The sequence below is a fragment of the Bombina bombina genome, chromosome 9 (assembly GCF_027579735.1).
Source record: "Bombina bombina isolate aBomBom1 chromosome 9, aBomBom1.pri, whole genome shotgun sequence".
Taxonomy (NCBI): domain Eukaryota; kingdom Metazoa; phylum Chordata; class Amphibia; order Anura; family Bombinatoridae; genus Bombina; species Bombina bombina.
The window spans coordinates 288678110-288693559 of NC_069507.1; positions in this window are offsets into that span (position 1 = coordinate 288678110).

Here is a 15450-nt window from a genome sequence, read left to right on the forward strand (position 1 = left end):
AATCAGTAGCCAAAACACACCAAATTGCGTAAGTATCGCTATACTTACAAGATCCCAGACACTTGAAAAGTGTCACAAACGCCTTCTGGACTCTTAGGAGTCGTCCAGCTAACTCTCACTCTCGCAGCAGCTGATCCACTCTTTCTGGATAGCAAATCTGTAACAGGCTGTGTTTCTCGCCAGGAACAATGGGGACTAGCGTTCTATTTCTATCCCCTGGTGCTGTGTTGAAAGTAGCCAGAAGCCACACATTCAATTGCACAAAGAGATACGTGCTAGTAACACACTGTGCAAAATATCAAAAGATATATATATATAATGAATAGGTTCGTGGAAACAAAGGCCTAGATTTAGAGTTCTGTCGGTAAAAAGCTGCATAGCCAACGCTGCTTTTTTTGCCAACGCACCCTTCCAACAATGCTGGTATTTAGAGTTGTCTGAGGGGCTGCGTTAGGCTCAAAAAAGGGTGTGTTGAGCCTAACTTAGCTCCACTTCAACCCTCAATACCAGCGTTGCTTATGGTAGCGGTAAGCTGGAAAAACGTGCTCGTGCACGATATCCCCAATAACAATGGGGCTGAGCTGGCGGAAAAAAAACCCTAACACCTGCAAAAAAGCAGCGTTCAGCTCCTAATGCAGCCCCATTGTTTCCTATGGGGAAACACTTTCTAAGTCTGCACCTAACACCCTAACATGTACCCCGAGTCTAAACACCCCTAACCTTACACTTATTAACCCCTAATGTGCCGCTCCTGACACCGCCGCAACCTACATTATCCCTATGGACCCCTAATCTGCTGCCCCTAACATTGCCGACCCCTATATTATATTTATTAACCCCTAATCTGCCCCCCCAACGTCGCCACTACCTAACTACACTTATTAACCCCTAATCTGCTGACCGGACCTCGCCGCCACTATAATAAATGTATTAACCCCTAAACCCCCGCACTCCTGCCTCGCAAACACTATAATACATTTTATTAACCCCTAATCTGCCCTCTCTAACATAATCTCCCGCCCGCACCGTCGCCGCTACTATAATAAATTTATTAACCCCTAAACCTAACTCTAACCCTAACACCCCCTAACGTAAATATAATTTAAATTAAACGAAATAATATTCCTAAAATTAACTAAATTATTCCTATTTAAAACTAAATACTTACCTATAAAATAAACCCTAATATAGCTACAATATAACTAATAGTTACATTGTAGCTATTTTAGGATTTATATTTATTTTACAGGCAACTTTGTATTTATTTTAACTAGGTACAACAGCTATTAAATAGTTAATAACTATTTAAAAGCTACCTAGTTAAAATAAATACAAAATTACATGTAAAATAAATCCTAACCTAAGTTACAATTAAAAAAAAAAAAAAAAAAGAATTACAAGCAGTTTAAACTAATTACACCTAATCTAAGCCCCCTAATAAAATAAAAAAAGCCCCTCAAAATAAAAAAATGCCCTACCCTATTCTAAACTACCAAAGTAACCAGCTCTTTTACCAGCCCTTAAAAGGGCTTTTTGCGGGGCATTTCCCCAAAGTAATCAGCTCTTTTGCCTGAAAATAAAAATACAATACCCCCCGAACATTACAAACCACCACCCACATACCCCTACTCTAACCCACCCAACCCCCCCTTAAAAAAACAGATTTTTCCTACCTTAATTCCGATTGGCTGATAGAATCCTATCAGCCAATCGGAATTCGAGGGACGCCATCTTTGATTATGTCACTTAAAGGAACCTTCATTCGTCGTCTAGTCGTCGGGAGAAGAGGATGTTCCGCGCCGGAGGTCTTGAAGATGGAGCCGCTCCTCGTCGGATGGATGAAGATAGAAGATGCTGCTTGGATGAAGATGTTTGCCGGTCCGGATGTCCTCTTCTGCCCGGATAGGATGAAGACTTCTGCCGCTCCGGATGTATTCTTTTGGTCCATCGCTGCTCGGCTGAGTGAAGACGACTCAAGGTAGGGAGATCTTCAGGGGGGTAGTGTTAGGTTTATTTAAGGGGGGGTTGGGTTAGAGTAGGGGTATGTGGGTGGTGGGTTGTAATGTTGAGGGGTGGTATTGTGTTTTTTTTACAGGCAAAAGAGCTGATTTCTTTGGGGCATGCCCCGCAAAAAGCCATTTTAAGGGCTGGTAAGGTAATAGAGGTGTTAACTATTTTAATTTAGATTAGGGTAGGGAATTTTTTTATTTTGGGGGGCTTTGTTATTTTATTAGGGGGCTTAGAGTAGGTGTAATTAGCTTAAAATTCTTGTAATCTTTTTTATTTTTTGTAATTTAGTTTAGTTTATTTAATTGTATGTAATTGTAGGTAATTTATTTAATTAATTTAATGATAGTGTAGTGTTAGGTTTAATTGTAACTTAGGTTAGGATTTATTTTACAGGTAATTTTGTAATTATTTTAACTAGGTAGCTATTAAATAGTAAATAACTATTTAATAGCTATTGTACCTAGTTAAAATAATTACAAAGTTGCCTGTAAATTAAATATAAATCCTAAAATAGCTACAATATAATTATTCGTTATATTGTAGCTATATTAGGGTTTATTTTACAGGTAAGTATTTAGCTTTAAATAGGAAAACTTTAGTTAATAAGATTTAATTTATTTTGTTAGATAAAAATAATATTTAATTTAGGGGGCTGTTAGGGTTAGACTTAGCTTTAGGGGTTAATACATTTATTAGAGTAGCGGCGAGGTCCGGTCGGCAGATTAGGGGTTAATACTTGGTTAGGAGTCGCCGATGTTAGGGAGGGCAGATTAGGGGTTAATACTATTTATTATAGGGTTTTTGAGGCAGGAGTGCAGCGGTTTAGGGGTTAATACATTTATTATAGTGGCGGCGAGGTCCGGACAGAAGATTAGGGGCTAATAAGTGTAGGTAGGTGGCAGCGACGTTGGGGGGGCAGATTAGGGGTTAATAAATATTAATAAATATTATGTAGGTGTCGGCGATGTTAGGGGCAGCAGATTAGGGGTGCATAGGGATAATGTAGGTGGCGGCGGTGTGCGGTCGGCAGATTAGGGGTTAAAAAAATTTATTAGAGTGGCAGCGATGTGGGGCGACCTCGGTTTAGGGGTACATAGGTAGTTTATGGATGTTAGTGTACTTTAGAGCACAGTAGTTAAGAGCTTTATGAACCGGCGTTAGCCCATAAAGCTCTTAACTACTGACTTTTTTCTGCGGCTGGAGTCTTGTCGGTAGAGGGTCTACCGCTCACTTCAGCCAAGACTCTAAATACCGGCGTTAGGAAGATCCCATTGAAAAGATAGGATATGCAATTGGCGTAAGGGGATCTGCGGTATGGAAAAGTCGCGGCTGGAAAGTGAGTGTTAGACCCTTTCCTGACTGACTCTAAATACCTGCGGGCGGTAAAAAGCAGCGTTAGGACCTCTTAATGCTGCTTTTGACAGCTAACGCAGAACTCTAAATCTAGGCCTTTGTTTCCACGAACCTATTCATTATATATATATCTTTTGATATTTTGCACAGTGTGTTACTAGCACGTATCTCTTTGTGCAATTGAATGTGTGGCTTCTGGCTACTTTCAACACAGCACCAGGGGATAGAAATAGAACGCTAGTCCCCATTGTTCCTGGCGAGAAACACAGCCTGTTACAGATTTGCTATCCAGAAAGAGTGGATCAGCTGCTGCGAGAGTGAGAGTTAGCTGGACGACTCCTAAGAGTCCAGAAGGCGTTTGTGACACTTTTCAAGTGTCTGGGATCTTGTAAGTATAGCGATACTTACGCAATTTGGCGTGTTTTGGCTACTGATTGTGCACTATGGTGGCGCCTTCTTTTCTATCATCTATTTCTGCAGATTCCTTCGTTTTGGGACACCAACAAGCGATTTGAAGAAGCTGCCGGCCACCACATCTTGAAATTGAGATTTAGCAGTCTGATTGACATTCAGATTGGATTTGGGACTTTACCCACACCAGTGTACTGTGTACTTTGGAGTTCTGTTTTCCTTTTGGGACTTTTTTCCTGCTAATTTATGAAATGCTATTTATGCTATCAATTTGAATTTATTATCACTGTATATCATTTATTATCAGTTTTTTAGATTCCTTTTTTTATTATATTGTTGGCACACTGATCTTAATATATAATATCTTAATATTTAATATGTTTATGTGTTTATATGCATATCTATGTATGTGCTTATATGCATATCTATTTATGTGTTTACATGCTTATATACATATCTATTTATGTGTTTATATGCTTATATACATATCTATTTATGTGTTTATATGATTATATACATAGCTATATAAGGCCTAGATTTAGAGTTCGGCGTTAGCCGTGAAAACCAGCGTTAGAGTCTCCTAACGCTGGTTTTAGGCTACCGCCAGTATTTGGAGTCAGTGATTAAAGGGTCTAACGCTCACTTTTCAGCCGCGACTTTTCCATACCGCAGATCCCCTTACGTCAATTGCGTATCCTATCTTTTCAATGGGATCTTCCTAACGCCGGTATTTAGAGTCGTTTCTGAAGTGAGCGTTAGAGCTCTAACGACAAAACTCCAGCCGCAGGAAAATAGCAGTAGTTAAGAGCTTTCTGGGCTAACGCCGGTTCATAAAGCTCTTAACTACTGTACCCTAAAGTACACTAACACCCATAAACTACCTATGTACCCCTAAACTGAGGTCCCCCCACATCGCCGCAACTCGATTACATTTTTTTAACCCCTAATCTGCCGACCGCAACCTACGTTATACTTATGTACCCCTAATCTGCTGCCCCTAACACCGCCGACCCCTGTATTATATTTATTAACCCCTAACCTGCCCCCCACAACGTCACCGCAAGCTACTTACAATAATTAACCCCTAATCTGCCGACCGCAAAGCGCCGCCACCTACGTTATCCTTATGTACCCCTAATCTGCTGCCCCTAACACCGCCGACCCCTATATTATATTTATTAACCCCTAATCTGCCCCCCTCAACGTCGCCGACACCTGCCTACACTTATTAACCCCTAATCTGCCGAGCGGACCTGAGCGCTACTATAATAAAGTTATTAACCCCTAATCCGCCTCACTAACCCTATAATAAATAGTATTAACCCCTAATCTGCCCTCCCTAACATCGCCGACACCTAACTTCAATTATTAACCCCTAATCTGACGACCGGAGCTCACCGCTACTATAATAAATGGATTAACCCCTAAAGCTAAATCTAACCCTAACACTAACACCCCCCTAAATTAAATATAATTTTAATCTAACGAAATTAATTAACTCTTATTAAATAAATTATTCCTATTTAAAGCTAAATACTTACCTGTAAAATAAACCCTAATATAGCTACAATATAAATTATAATTACATTGTAGCTATTTTAGGATTAATATTTATATTACAGGTAACTTTGTAATTATTTTAACCAGGTACAATAGCTATTAAATAGTTAAGAACTATTTAATAGTTACCTAGTTAAAATAATAACAAAATTACCTGTAAAATAAGTCCTAACCTAAGTTATAATTAAACCTAACACTACCCTATCAATAAATTAATTAAATAAAATACCTACAATTATCTACAATTAACCTAACACTACACTATCAATAAATAAATTAAATACAATTGCTACAAATAACTACAATTACATAAACTAACTAAAGTACCAAAAATAAAAAAGAACTAAGTTACAAAAAATAAAAAAATATTTACAAACATAAGAAAAATATTACAACAATTTTAAACTAATTACACCTACTCTAAGCCCCCTAATAAAATAACAAAGACCCCCAAAATAAAAAAATTCCCTACCCTATTCTAAATTAATAGAGTTAAAAGCTCTTTTACCTTACCAGCCCTGAAAAGGGCCCTTTGCGGGGCATGCCCCAAGAAAATCAGCTCTTTTGCCTGTAAAAAAAAACATACAATACCCCCCCCCCCAACATTACAACCCACCACCCACATACCCCTAATCTAACCCAAACCCCCCTTAAATAAACCTAACACTAAGCCCCTGAAGATCTTCCTACCTTGTCTTCACCATCCAGGTATCACCAATCCGTCCTGGCATCCGGTGCTGAAGAGGTCCAGAAGAGGCTCCAAAGTCTTCCTCCTATCCGGCAAGAAGAGGACATCCGGACCGGCAAACATCTTCTCCAAGCGGCATCTTCGATCTTCTTCCATCCGGTGCGGAGCGGGTCCATCTTGAAGCAGCCAGCGCGGATCCATCCTCTTCTTCCGGCGTCTCCCGACGAATGACGGTTCCTTTAAGGGACGTCATCCAAGATGGCGTCCCTCGAATTCCGATTGGCTGATAGGATTCTATCAGCCAATCGGAATTAAGGTAGGAATATTCTGATTGGCTGATAGAATCAGCCAATCAGAATCAAGTTCAATCCGATTGGCTGATCCAATCAGCCAATCAGATTGAGCTCGCATTCTATTGGCTGTTCCGATCAGCCAATAGAATGCGAGCTCAATCTGATTGGCTCAGCCAATAGGATTGAACTTGATTCTGATTGGCTGATTCCATCAGCCAATCAGAATATTCCTACCTTAATTCCGATTGGCTGATAGAATACTATCAGCCAATCGGAATTCGAGGGACGCCATCTTGGATGACGTCCCTTAAAGGAACCGTCATTCGTCGGGAGACGCCGGAAGAAGAGGATGGATCCGCGTTGGCTGCTTCAAGATGGACCCTCTCCGCACCGGATGGAAGAAGATCGAAGATGCCGCTTGGAGAAGATGTTTGCCGGTCCGGATGTCCTCTTCTTGCCGGATAGGAGGAAGACTTCTGGACCTCTTCAGCACCGGATGCCAGGACGGATCGGTGATACCTGGATGGTGAAGACAAGGTAGGAAGATCTTCAGGGGCTTAGTGTTAGGTTTATTTAAGGGGGGTTTGGGTTAGATTAGGGGTATGTGGGTGGTGGGTTGTAATGTTGGGGGGGTATTGTATGTTTTTTTTTACAGGCAAAAGAGCTGATTTTCTTGGGGCATGCCCCGCAAAGGGCCCTGTTCAGGGCTGGTAAGGTAAAAGAGCTTTTAACTCTATTAATTTAGAATAGGGTAGGGAATTTTTTTTATTTTGGGGGTCTTTGTTATTTTATTAGGGGGCTTAGAGTAGGTGTAATTAGTTTAAAATTGTTGTAATATTTTTCTTATGTTTGTAAATATTTTTTTATTTTTTGTAACTTAGTTCTTTTTTATTTTTGGTACTTTAGTTAGTTTATGTAATTGTAGTTATTTGTAGCAATTGTATTTAATTTATTTATTGATAGTGTAGTGTTAGGTTTAATTGTAGGTAATTGTAGGTATTTTATTTAATTAATTTATTGATAGGGTAGTGTTAGGTTTAATTATAACTTAGGTTAGGACTTATTTTACAGGTAATTTTGTTATTATTTTAACTAGGTAACTATTAAATAGTTCTTAACTATTTAATAGCTATTGTACCTGGTTAAAATAATTACCAAGTTGCCTGTAAAATAAATATTAATCCTAAAATAGCTACAATATAATTATAATTTATATTGTAGCTATATTAGGATGTATTTTACAGGTAAGTATTTAGCTTTAAATAGGAATAATTTATTTAATAAGAGTTAATTAATTTCGTTAGATTTAAATTATATTTAATTTAGGGGGGTGTTAGTGTTAGGGTTAGACTTAGCTTTAGGGGTTAATCCATTTATTATAGTAGCGATGAGCTCCGGTCGTCAGATTAGGGGTTAATAATTGAAGTTAGGTGTCGGCGATGTTAGGGAGGGCAGATTAGGGGTTAATACTATTTATGATCGGGTTAGTGAGGCGGATTAGGGGTTAATAACTTTATTATAGTAGCGCTCAGGTCCGCTCGGCAGATTAGGGGTTAATTATTGAAAGTAGCTGGCGGCGACGTTGTGGGGGGCAGGTTAGGGGTTAATAAATATAATATAGGGGTCGGCGGTGTTAGGGGCAGCAGATTAGGGGTACATAGGGATAATGTAAGTTGCGGCGGTTTACGGAGCGGAAGATTAGGGGTTAATAATATAATGCAGGGGTCAGCGATAGCGGGGGCGGCAGATTAGGGGTTAATAAGTGTAAGGGTAGGGGTGTTTAGACTTGGGGTACATGTTAGAGTGTTAGGTGCAGACGTAGGAAGTGTTTCCCCATAGGAAACAATGGGGCTGCGTTAGGAGCTGAACGCTGCTTTTTTGCAGGTGTTAGGTTTTTTTCAGCTCAAACAGCCCCATTGTTTCCTATGGGAGAATCGTGCACGAGCACGTTTTTGAGGCTGGCCGCGTCCGTAAGCAACTCTGGTATCGAGAGTTGCATTTGCGGTAAAAATGCTCTACGCTCCTTTTTTGGAGCCTAACGCAGCATTTTTTTGAACTCTCGATACCAGAGTTAATTTTATGGTGCGGCCAGAAAAAAGCCCGCGGAGCGTTAACAGCCCATCTACCGCCAAACTCCAAATCTAGGCCTAAGTGTTTATATGATTATATACATATGTATATAAGCATATAAACACATAAATAGATATGTATATAATCATATAAACACATATATAGCTATGTATATAATCATATAAACACATATATAGCTATGTATATAATCATATAAACACATAAATAGATATGTATATAATCATATAAACACATATACAGTATAGCTATGTATATAATCATATAAGCACATAAATAGATATGTATATAAGCATATAAACACATAAATAGATATCTATTTATGTGTTTATATGCTTATATACATATCTATTTATGTGTTTATATGATCATATAAACACATATATAGCTATGTATATAATCATATAAACACATAAATAGATATGTATATAAGCATATAAACACATAAATAGATATGTATATAATCATATAAACACATATATAGCTATGTATATAATCATATAAACACATAAATAGATATGTATATAATCATATAAACACATAAATAGATATGTATATAAGCATATAAACACATAAATAGATATCTATTTATGTGTTTATATGATTATATACATAGCTATATATGTGTTTATATGATTATATACATATCTATTTATGTGTTTATATGATTATATACATAGCTATATATGTGTTTATATGATTATATACATATGTATATAAGCATATAAACACATAAATAGATATGTATATAATCATATAAACACATATATAGCTATGTATATAATCATATAAACACATAAATAGATATGTATATAATCATATAAACACATAAATAGATATGTATATAAGCATATAAACACATAAATAGATATCTATTTATGTGTTTATATGATTATATACATACGGCTAAATTACAAGTGTTGCATTATGAGGGGTACAGTGCTAACTTGCACTTTATTCTCACCGCTCACTTACCTACAGTGCTGGTATTACAGGTTTTTAGAAATCCGACGTTAAAAGACAAGAAATGAGCGTAGAGCAAACTTGTGCTCCATACCACACTCCAATACCAGCGCTGCTTAAGTCAGTGGTGAGCTTGTTGTACGTGCTCGTGCACGATTTCCCCATAAACATCAATGGGGAGAGCCGGTCTAACACCTGCAATAAAGCAGCGTAAAGCTCAGTAACGCAGCCCCATTGATTCCTATGTGGAAATAAAATTTATGTTTACACCTAACACCCTAACATGAACCCCGAGTCTAAACACCCCGAATCTTACACTTATTAACCCCTAATCTGCCGCCCCCGCTATCGCCGACACCTACATTATACTTATTAACCCCTAATCTGCCGCTCCGGACATCGCCGCCACTATAATAAACATATTAACCCCTAAACCGCCGCACTCCGGCATCACAAACATTAGTTAAATATTATTAACCCCTAATCTGTCGCCCCTAACATCGCCGCCACCTTTCTACATTTATTAACCCCTAATCTGCCGCCCCTAACATCGCCGCCACCTATCTACATTTATTAACCCCTAGTCTGTCGCCCCTAACATCGCCGCCACCTTTCTACATTTATTAACCACTAATCTGTCGCCCCTAACATCGCCGCCACCTTTCTACATTTATTAACCCCTAATCTGTCGCCCCTAACATCGCCGCCACCTTTCTACATTTATTAACCCCTAATCTGCCGCCCCCAACTTGGCCGCCACTATACTAAATTTATTAACCCCTAAACCTAAGTCTAACTCTAACACCCACTAACTTAAATATAATTAAAATAAATCTAAAGAAAACCTACTATTAATAACTAAATAATTCCTATTTAAAACTAAATACTTTCCTGTAACATAAACCCTAAGATAGCTACAATATAACTAATAATTACATTGTAGCTAGCTTAGGGTTTATTTTTATTTTACAGGCAAGTTTGTATTTATTTTAACTAGGTAGAATAGTTACTAAATAGTTATTAACTATTTAATAACTACCTAGCTAAAATAAATACAAATTTACCTGTAAAATAAAACCTAACCTGTCTTACACTAACACCTAACTTTATACTACAATTAAATAAATTACCTAAATTAAATACAATTAACTAAATTAAATTTAAAAAAAAATCTTAATTACACAAAATAAAAAACAAATTACAAGATATTTAAACTAATTACACCTAATCTAATAGCCCTATCAAAATAAAAAGCCCCCCCAAAATAATAAAAACCCCTAGCCTAAACTAAACTTCCAATAGCCCTTAAAAGGGCCCTTTGCAGGGCATTGCCCCAAAGAAATCAGCTTTTTTTACATGTAAAAAAAAAATACAAACAACCCCCCCAACAGTAAAACCCACCACCCACACATCCAACCCCCCAAATAAAACCCTAACTAAAAAAAACTAAGCTCCCCATTGCCCTGAAAAGGGCATTTGGATGGGCATTGCCCTTAAAAGGGCATTTAGCTCTATTGCTGCCCAAACCCTACTATAAAACTAAAACCCACCCAATAAAGCCTTAAAAAAACTAAACACTAACCCCCGAAGATCCACTTACAGTTTTGAAGACCGGACGTCCATCGCCAACGAAGCCGGGAGAAGTCTTCATCCAGACGGCATTTTCTATCTTCAAGACATCCAGCGCAGAGCATCCTCTTCTTACGAAGACACCCGACGAATGAAGGTTCCTTTAAGTGACGTCATCCAGGATGGCGTTCCTTAGATTCCGATTGGCTGATAGAATTCTATACACAAACACTCCTCTCTTATATACATACACACACACATCTCTCTCTCACATACATACACACACTCATCTCTCTCTCACATACATACACACACTCATCTCTCTCTCACATACATACACACACTCATCTCTCTCTCACATACATACACACACTCATCTCTCTCTCACATACATACACACACTCCTCTCTCTCACATACATACACACACTCATCTCTCTCATATACATACACACACTCCTCTCTCTCACATACATACACACACTCATCTCTCTCTCACATACATACACACACTCATCTCTCTCTCACATACATACACACACTCATCTCTCTCTCACATACATACACACACTCATCTCTCTCTCACATACATACACACACTCATCTCTCTCATATACATACATACACACACTCATCTCTCTCTCACATACATACAAACAAACACTCATCTCTCTCTCACATACATACACACACACATCTCTCTCTCACATACATACAAACAAACACTCATCTCTCTCTCACATACATACACACACTCATCTCTCTCTCACATACATACAAACAAACACTCATCTCTCTCTCACATACATACACACACACATCTCTCTCTCACATACATACACACACTCATCTCTCTCTCACATACATACACACACTCATCTCTCACATACATACACACTCTCCTCTCTCTCATATACATACACACACTCCTCTCTCTCACATACATACACACACTCCTCTCTCTCACATACATACACACACTCCTCTCTCTCACATACATACACACACTCCTCTCTCTCATATACATACACACACTCCTCTCTCTCATATACATACACACACTCCTCTCTCTCATATACATACACACACTCCTCTCTCTCATATACATACACACACTCCTCTCTCTCATATACATACACACACTCCTCTCTCTCACATACATACACACACTCCTCTCTCTCATATACATACACACACTCCTCTCTCTCATATACATACACACACTCCTCTCTCATATACATACACACACTCATCTCTCTCACATACATACACACACTCATCTCTCACATACATACACACACTCCTCTCTCTCACATACATACACACACTCCTCTCTCACATACATATACACACTCATCTCTCACATACATACACACTCTCCTCTCTCTCATATACATACACACACTCCTCTCTCACATACATATACACACTCATCTCTCTCTCACATACATAAACACTCATCTCTCTCTCACATACATAAACACACTCATCTCTCTCTCACATACATACACACACTCATCTCTCTCACATACATACACACACTCCTCTCTCTCACATACATACACACACTCCTCTCTCTCACATACATACACACACTCCTCTCTCTCACATACATACACACACTCCTCTCTCATATACATACACACACTCCTCTCTCATATACATACACACACTCCTCTCTCTCACATACATACATACACACACTCCTCTCTCACATACATACACACACTCCTCTCTCATATACATACACATACTCCTCTCTCTCATATACATACACACACTCCTCTCTCACATACATACACACACTCCTCTCTCTCACATACATACACACACTCCTCTCTCTCATATACATACACACACTCCTCTCTCATATACATACACACACTCCTCTCTCATATACATACACATACTCCTCTCTCTCATATACATACACACACTCCTCTCTCATATACATACACACACTCCTCTCTCTCATATACATACACACACTCCTCTCTCTCATATACATACACACACTCCTCTCTCTCATATACATACACACACTCCTCTCTCTCATATACATACACACACTCCTCTCTCTCATATACATACACACACTCCTCTCTCATATACATACACACACTCATCTCTCTCACATACATACACACACTCATCTCTCACATACATACACACTCTCCTCTCTCTCATATACATACACACACTCCTCTCTCACATACATATACACACTCATCTCTCTCTCACATACATAAACACTCATCTCTCTCTCACATACATAAACACACTCATCTCTCTCTCACATACATACACACACTCATCTCTCTCACATACATACACACACTCCTCTCTCTCACATACATACACACACTCCTCTCTCTCACATACATACACACACTCCTCTCTCTCACATACATACACACACTCCTCTCTCATATACATACACACACTCCTCTCTCATATACATACACACACTCCTCTCTCTCACATACATACACACACACTCCTCTCTCATATACATACACACTCCTCTCTCATATACATACACACACTCCTCTCTCATATACATACACACACTCCTCTCTCATATACATACACACACTCCTCTCTCTCATATACATACACACACTCCTCTCTCTCACATACATATACACACTCATCTCTCTCTCACATACATATACACACTCCTCTCTCTCACATACATACACACACTCCTCTCTCTCACATACATACACACACTCCTCTCTCTCACATACATACACACACTCCTCTCTCTCACATACATACACACACTCCTCTCTCTCACATACATACACACACTCCTCTCTCTCACATACATACACACACTCCTCTCTCATATACATACACACACTCCTCTCTCTCATATACATACACACACTCCTCTCTCTCATATACATACACACTCCTCTCTCTCATATACATACACACTCCTCTCTCTCATATACATACACACTCCTCTCTCATATACATACACACTCATCTCTCTCTCACATACATACACACACTCCTCTCTCTCATATACATACACACACTCCTCTCTCTCACATACATACACACACTCCTCTCTCTCACATACATACACACACTCCTCTCTCTCACATACATACACACACTCCTCTCTCTCACATACATACACACACTCCTCTCTCTCACATACATACACACACTCCTCTCTCTCACATACATACACACACTCCTCTCTCTCACATACATACACACACTCCTCTCTCTCACATACATACACACACTCCTCTCTCTCACATACATACACACACTCCTCTCTCTCACATACATACACACACTCCTCTCTCTCACATACATACACACACTCCTCTCTCTCACATACATACACACACTCCTCTCTCTCACATACATACACACACTCCTCTCTCTCACATACATACACACACTCCTCTCTCACATACATACACACACTCCTCTCTCTCATATACATACACACACTCCTCTCTCATATACATACACACTCCTCTCTCTCATATACATACACACACTCCTCTCTCTCATATACATACACACACTCCTCTCTCATATACATACACACTCCTCTCTCTCATATACATACACACACTCCTCTCTCTCATATACATACACACACTCCTCTCTCTCATATACATACACACACTCCTCTCTCTCATATACATACACACACTCCTCTCTCTCATATACATACACACACTCCTCTCTCTCATATACATACACATACTCCTCTCTCTCATATACATACACACACTCCTCTCTCTCATATACATACACACACTCCTCTCTCTCACATACATATACACACTCCTCTCTCTCATATACATACACACACTCCTCTCTCTCATATACATACACACACTCCTCTCTCTCATATACATACACATACTCCTCTCTCTCATATACATACACACACTCCTCTCTCACATACATACACACTCCTCTCTCTCATATACATACACACTCCTCTCTCATATACATACACACACTCCTCTCTCTCATATACATACACACACTCCTCTCTCTCATATACATACACACACTCTCTCTCTCATATACATACACACACTCCTCTCTCATATACATACACACACTCTCTCTCATATACATACACACACTCCTCTCTCATATACATACACACACTCCCTCTCTCATATACATACACACACTCCTCTCTCTCATATACATACACACACTCCTCTCTCTCATATACATACACACACTCCTCTCTCATATACATACACACACTCCTCTCTCTCATATACATACACACACTCCTCTCTCTCATATACATACACACACTCCTCTCTCTCATATACATACACACACTCCTTCTCTCATATACATACACACACTCCTCTCTCATATACATACACACACTCCTCTCTCATATACATACACACACTCCTCTCTCTCATATACATACACACACTCCTCTCTCATATACATACACACACTCCTCTCTCATATACATACACACTCCTCTCTCATATACATACACACA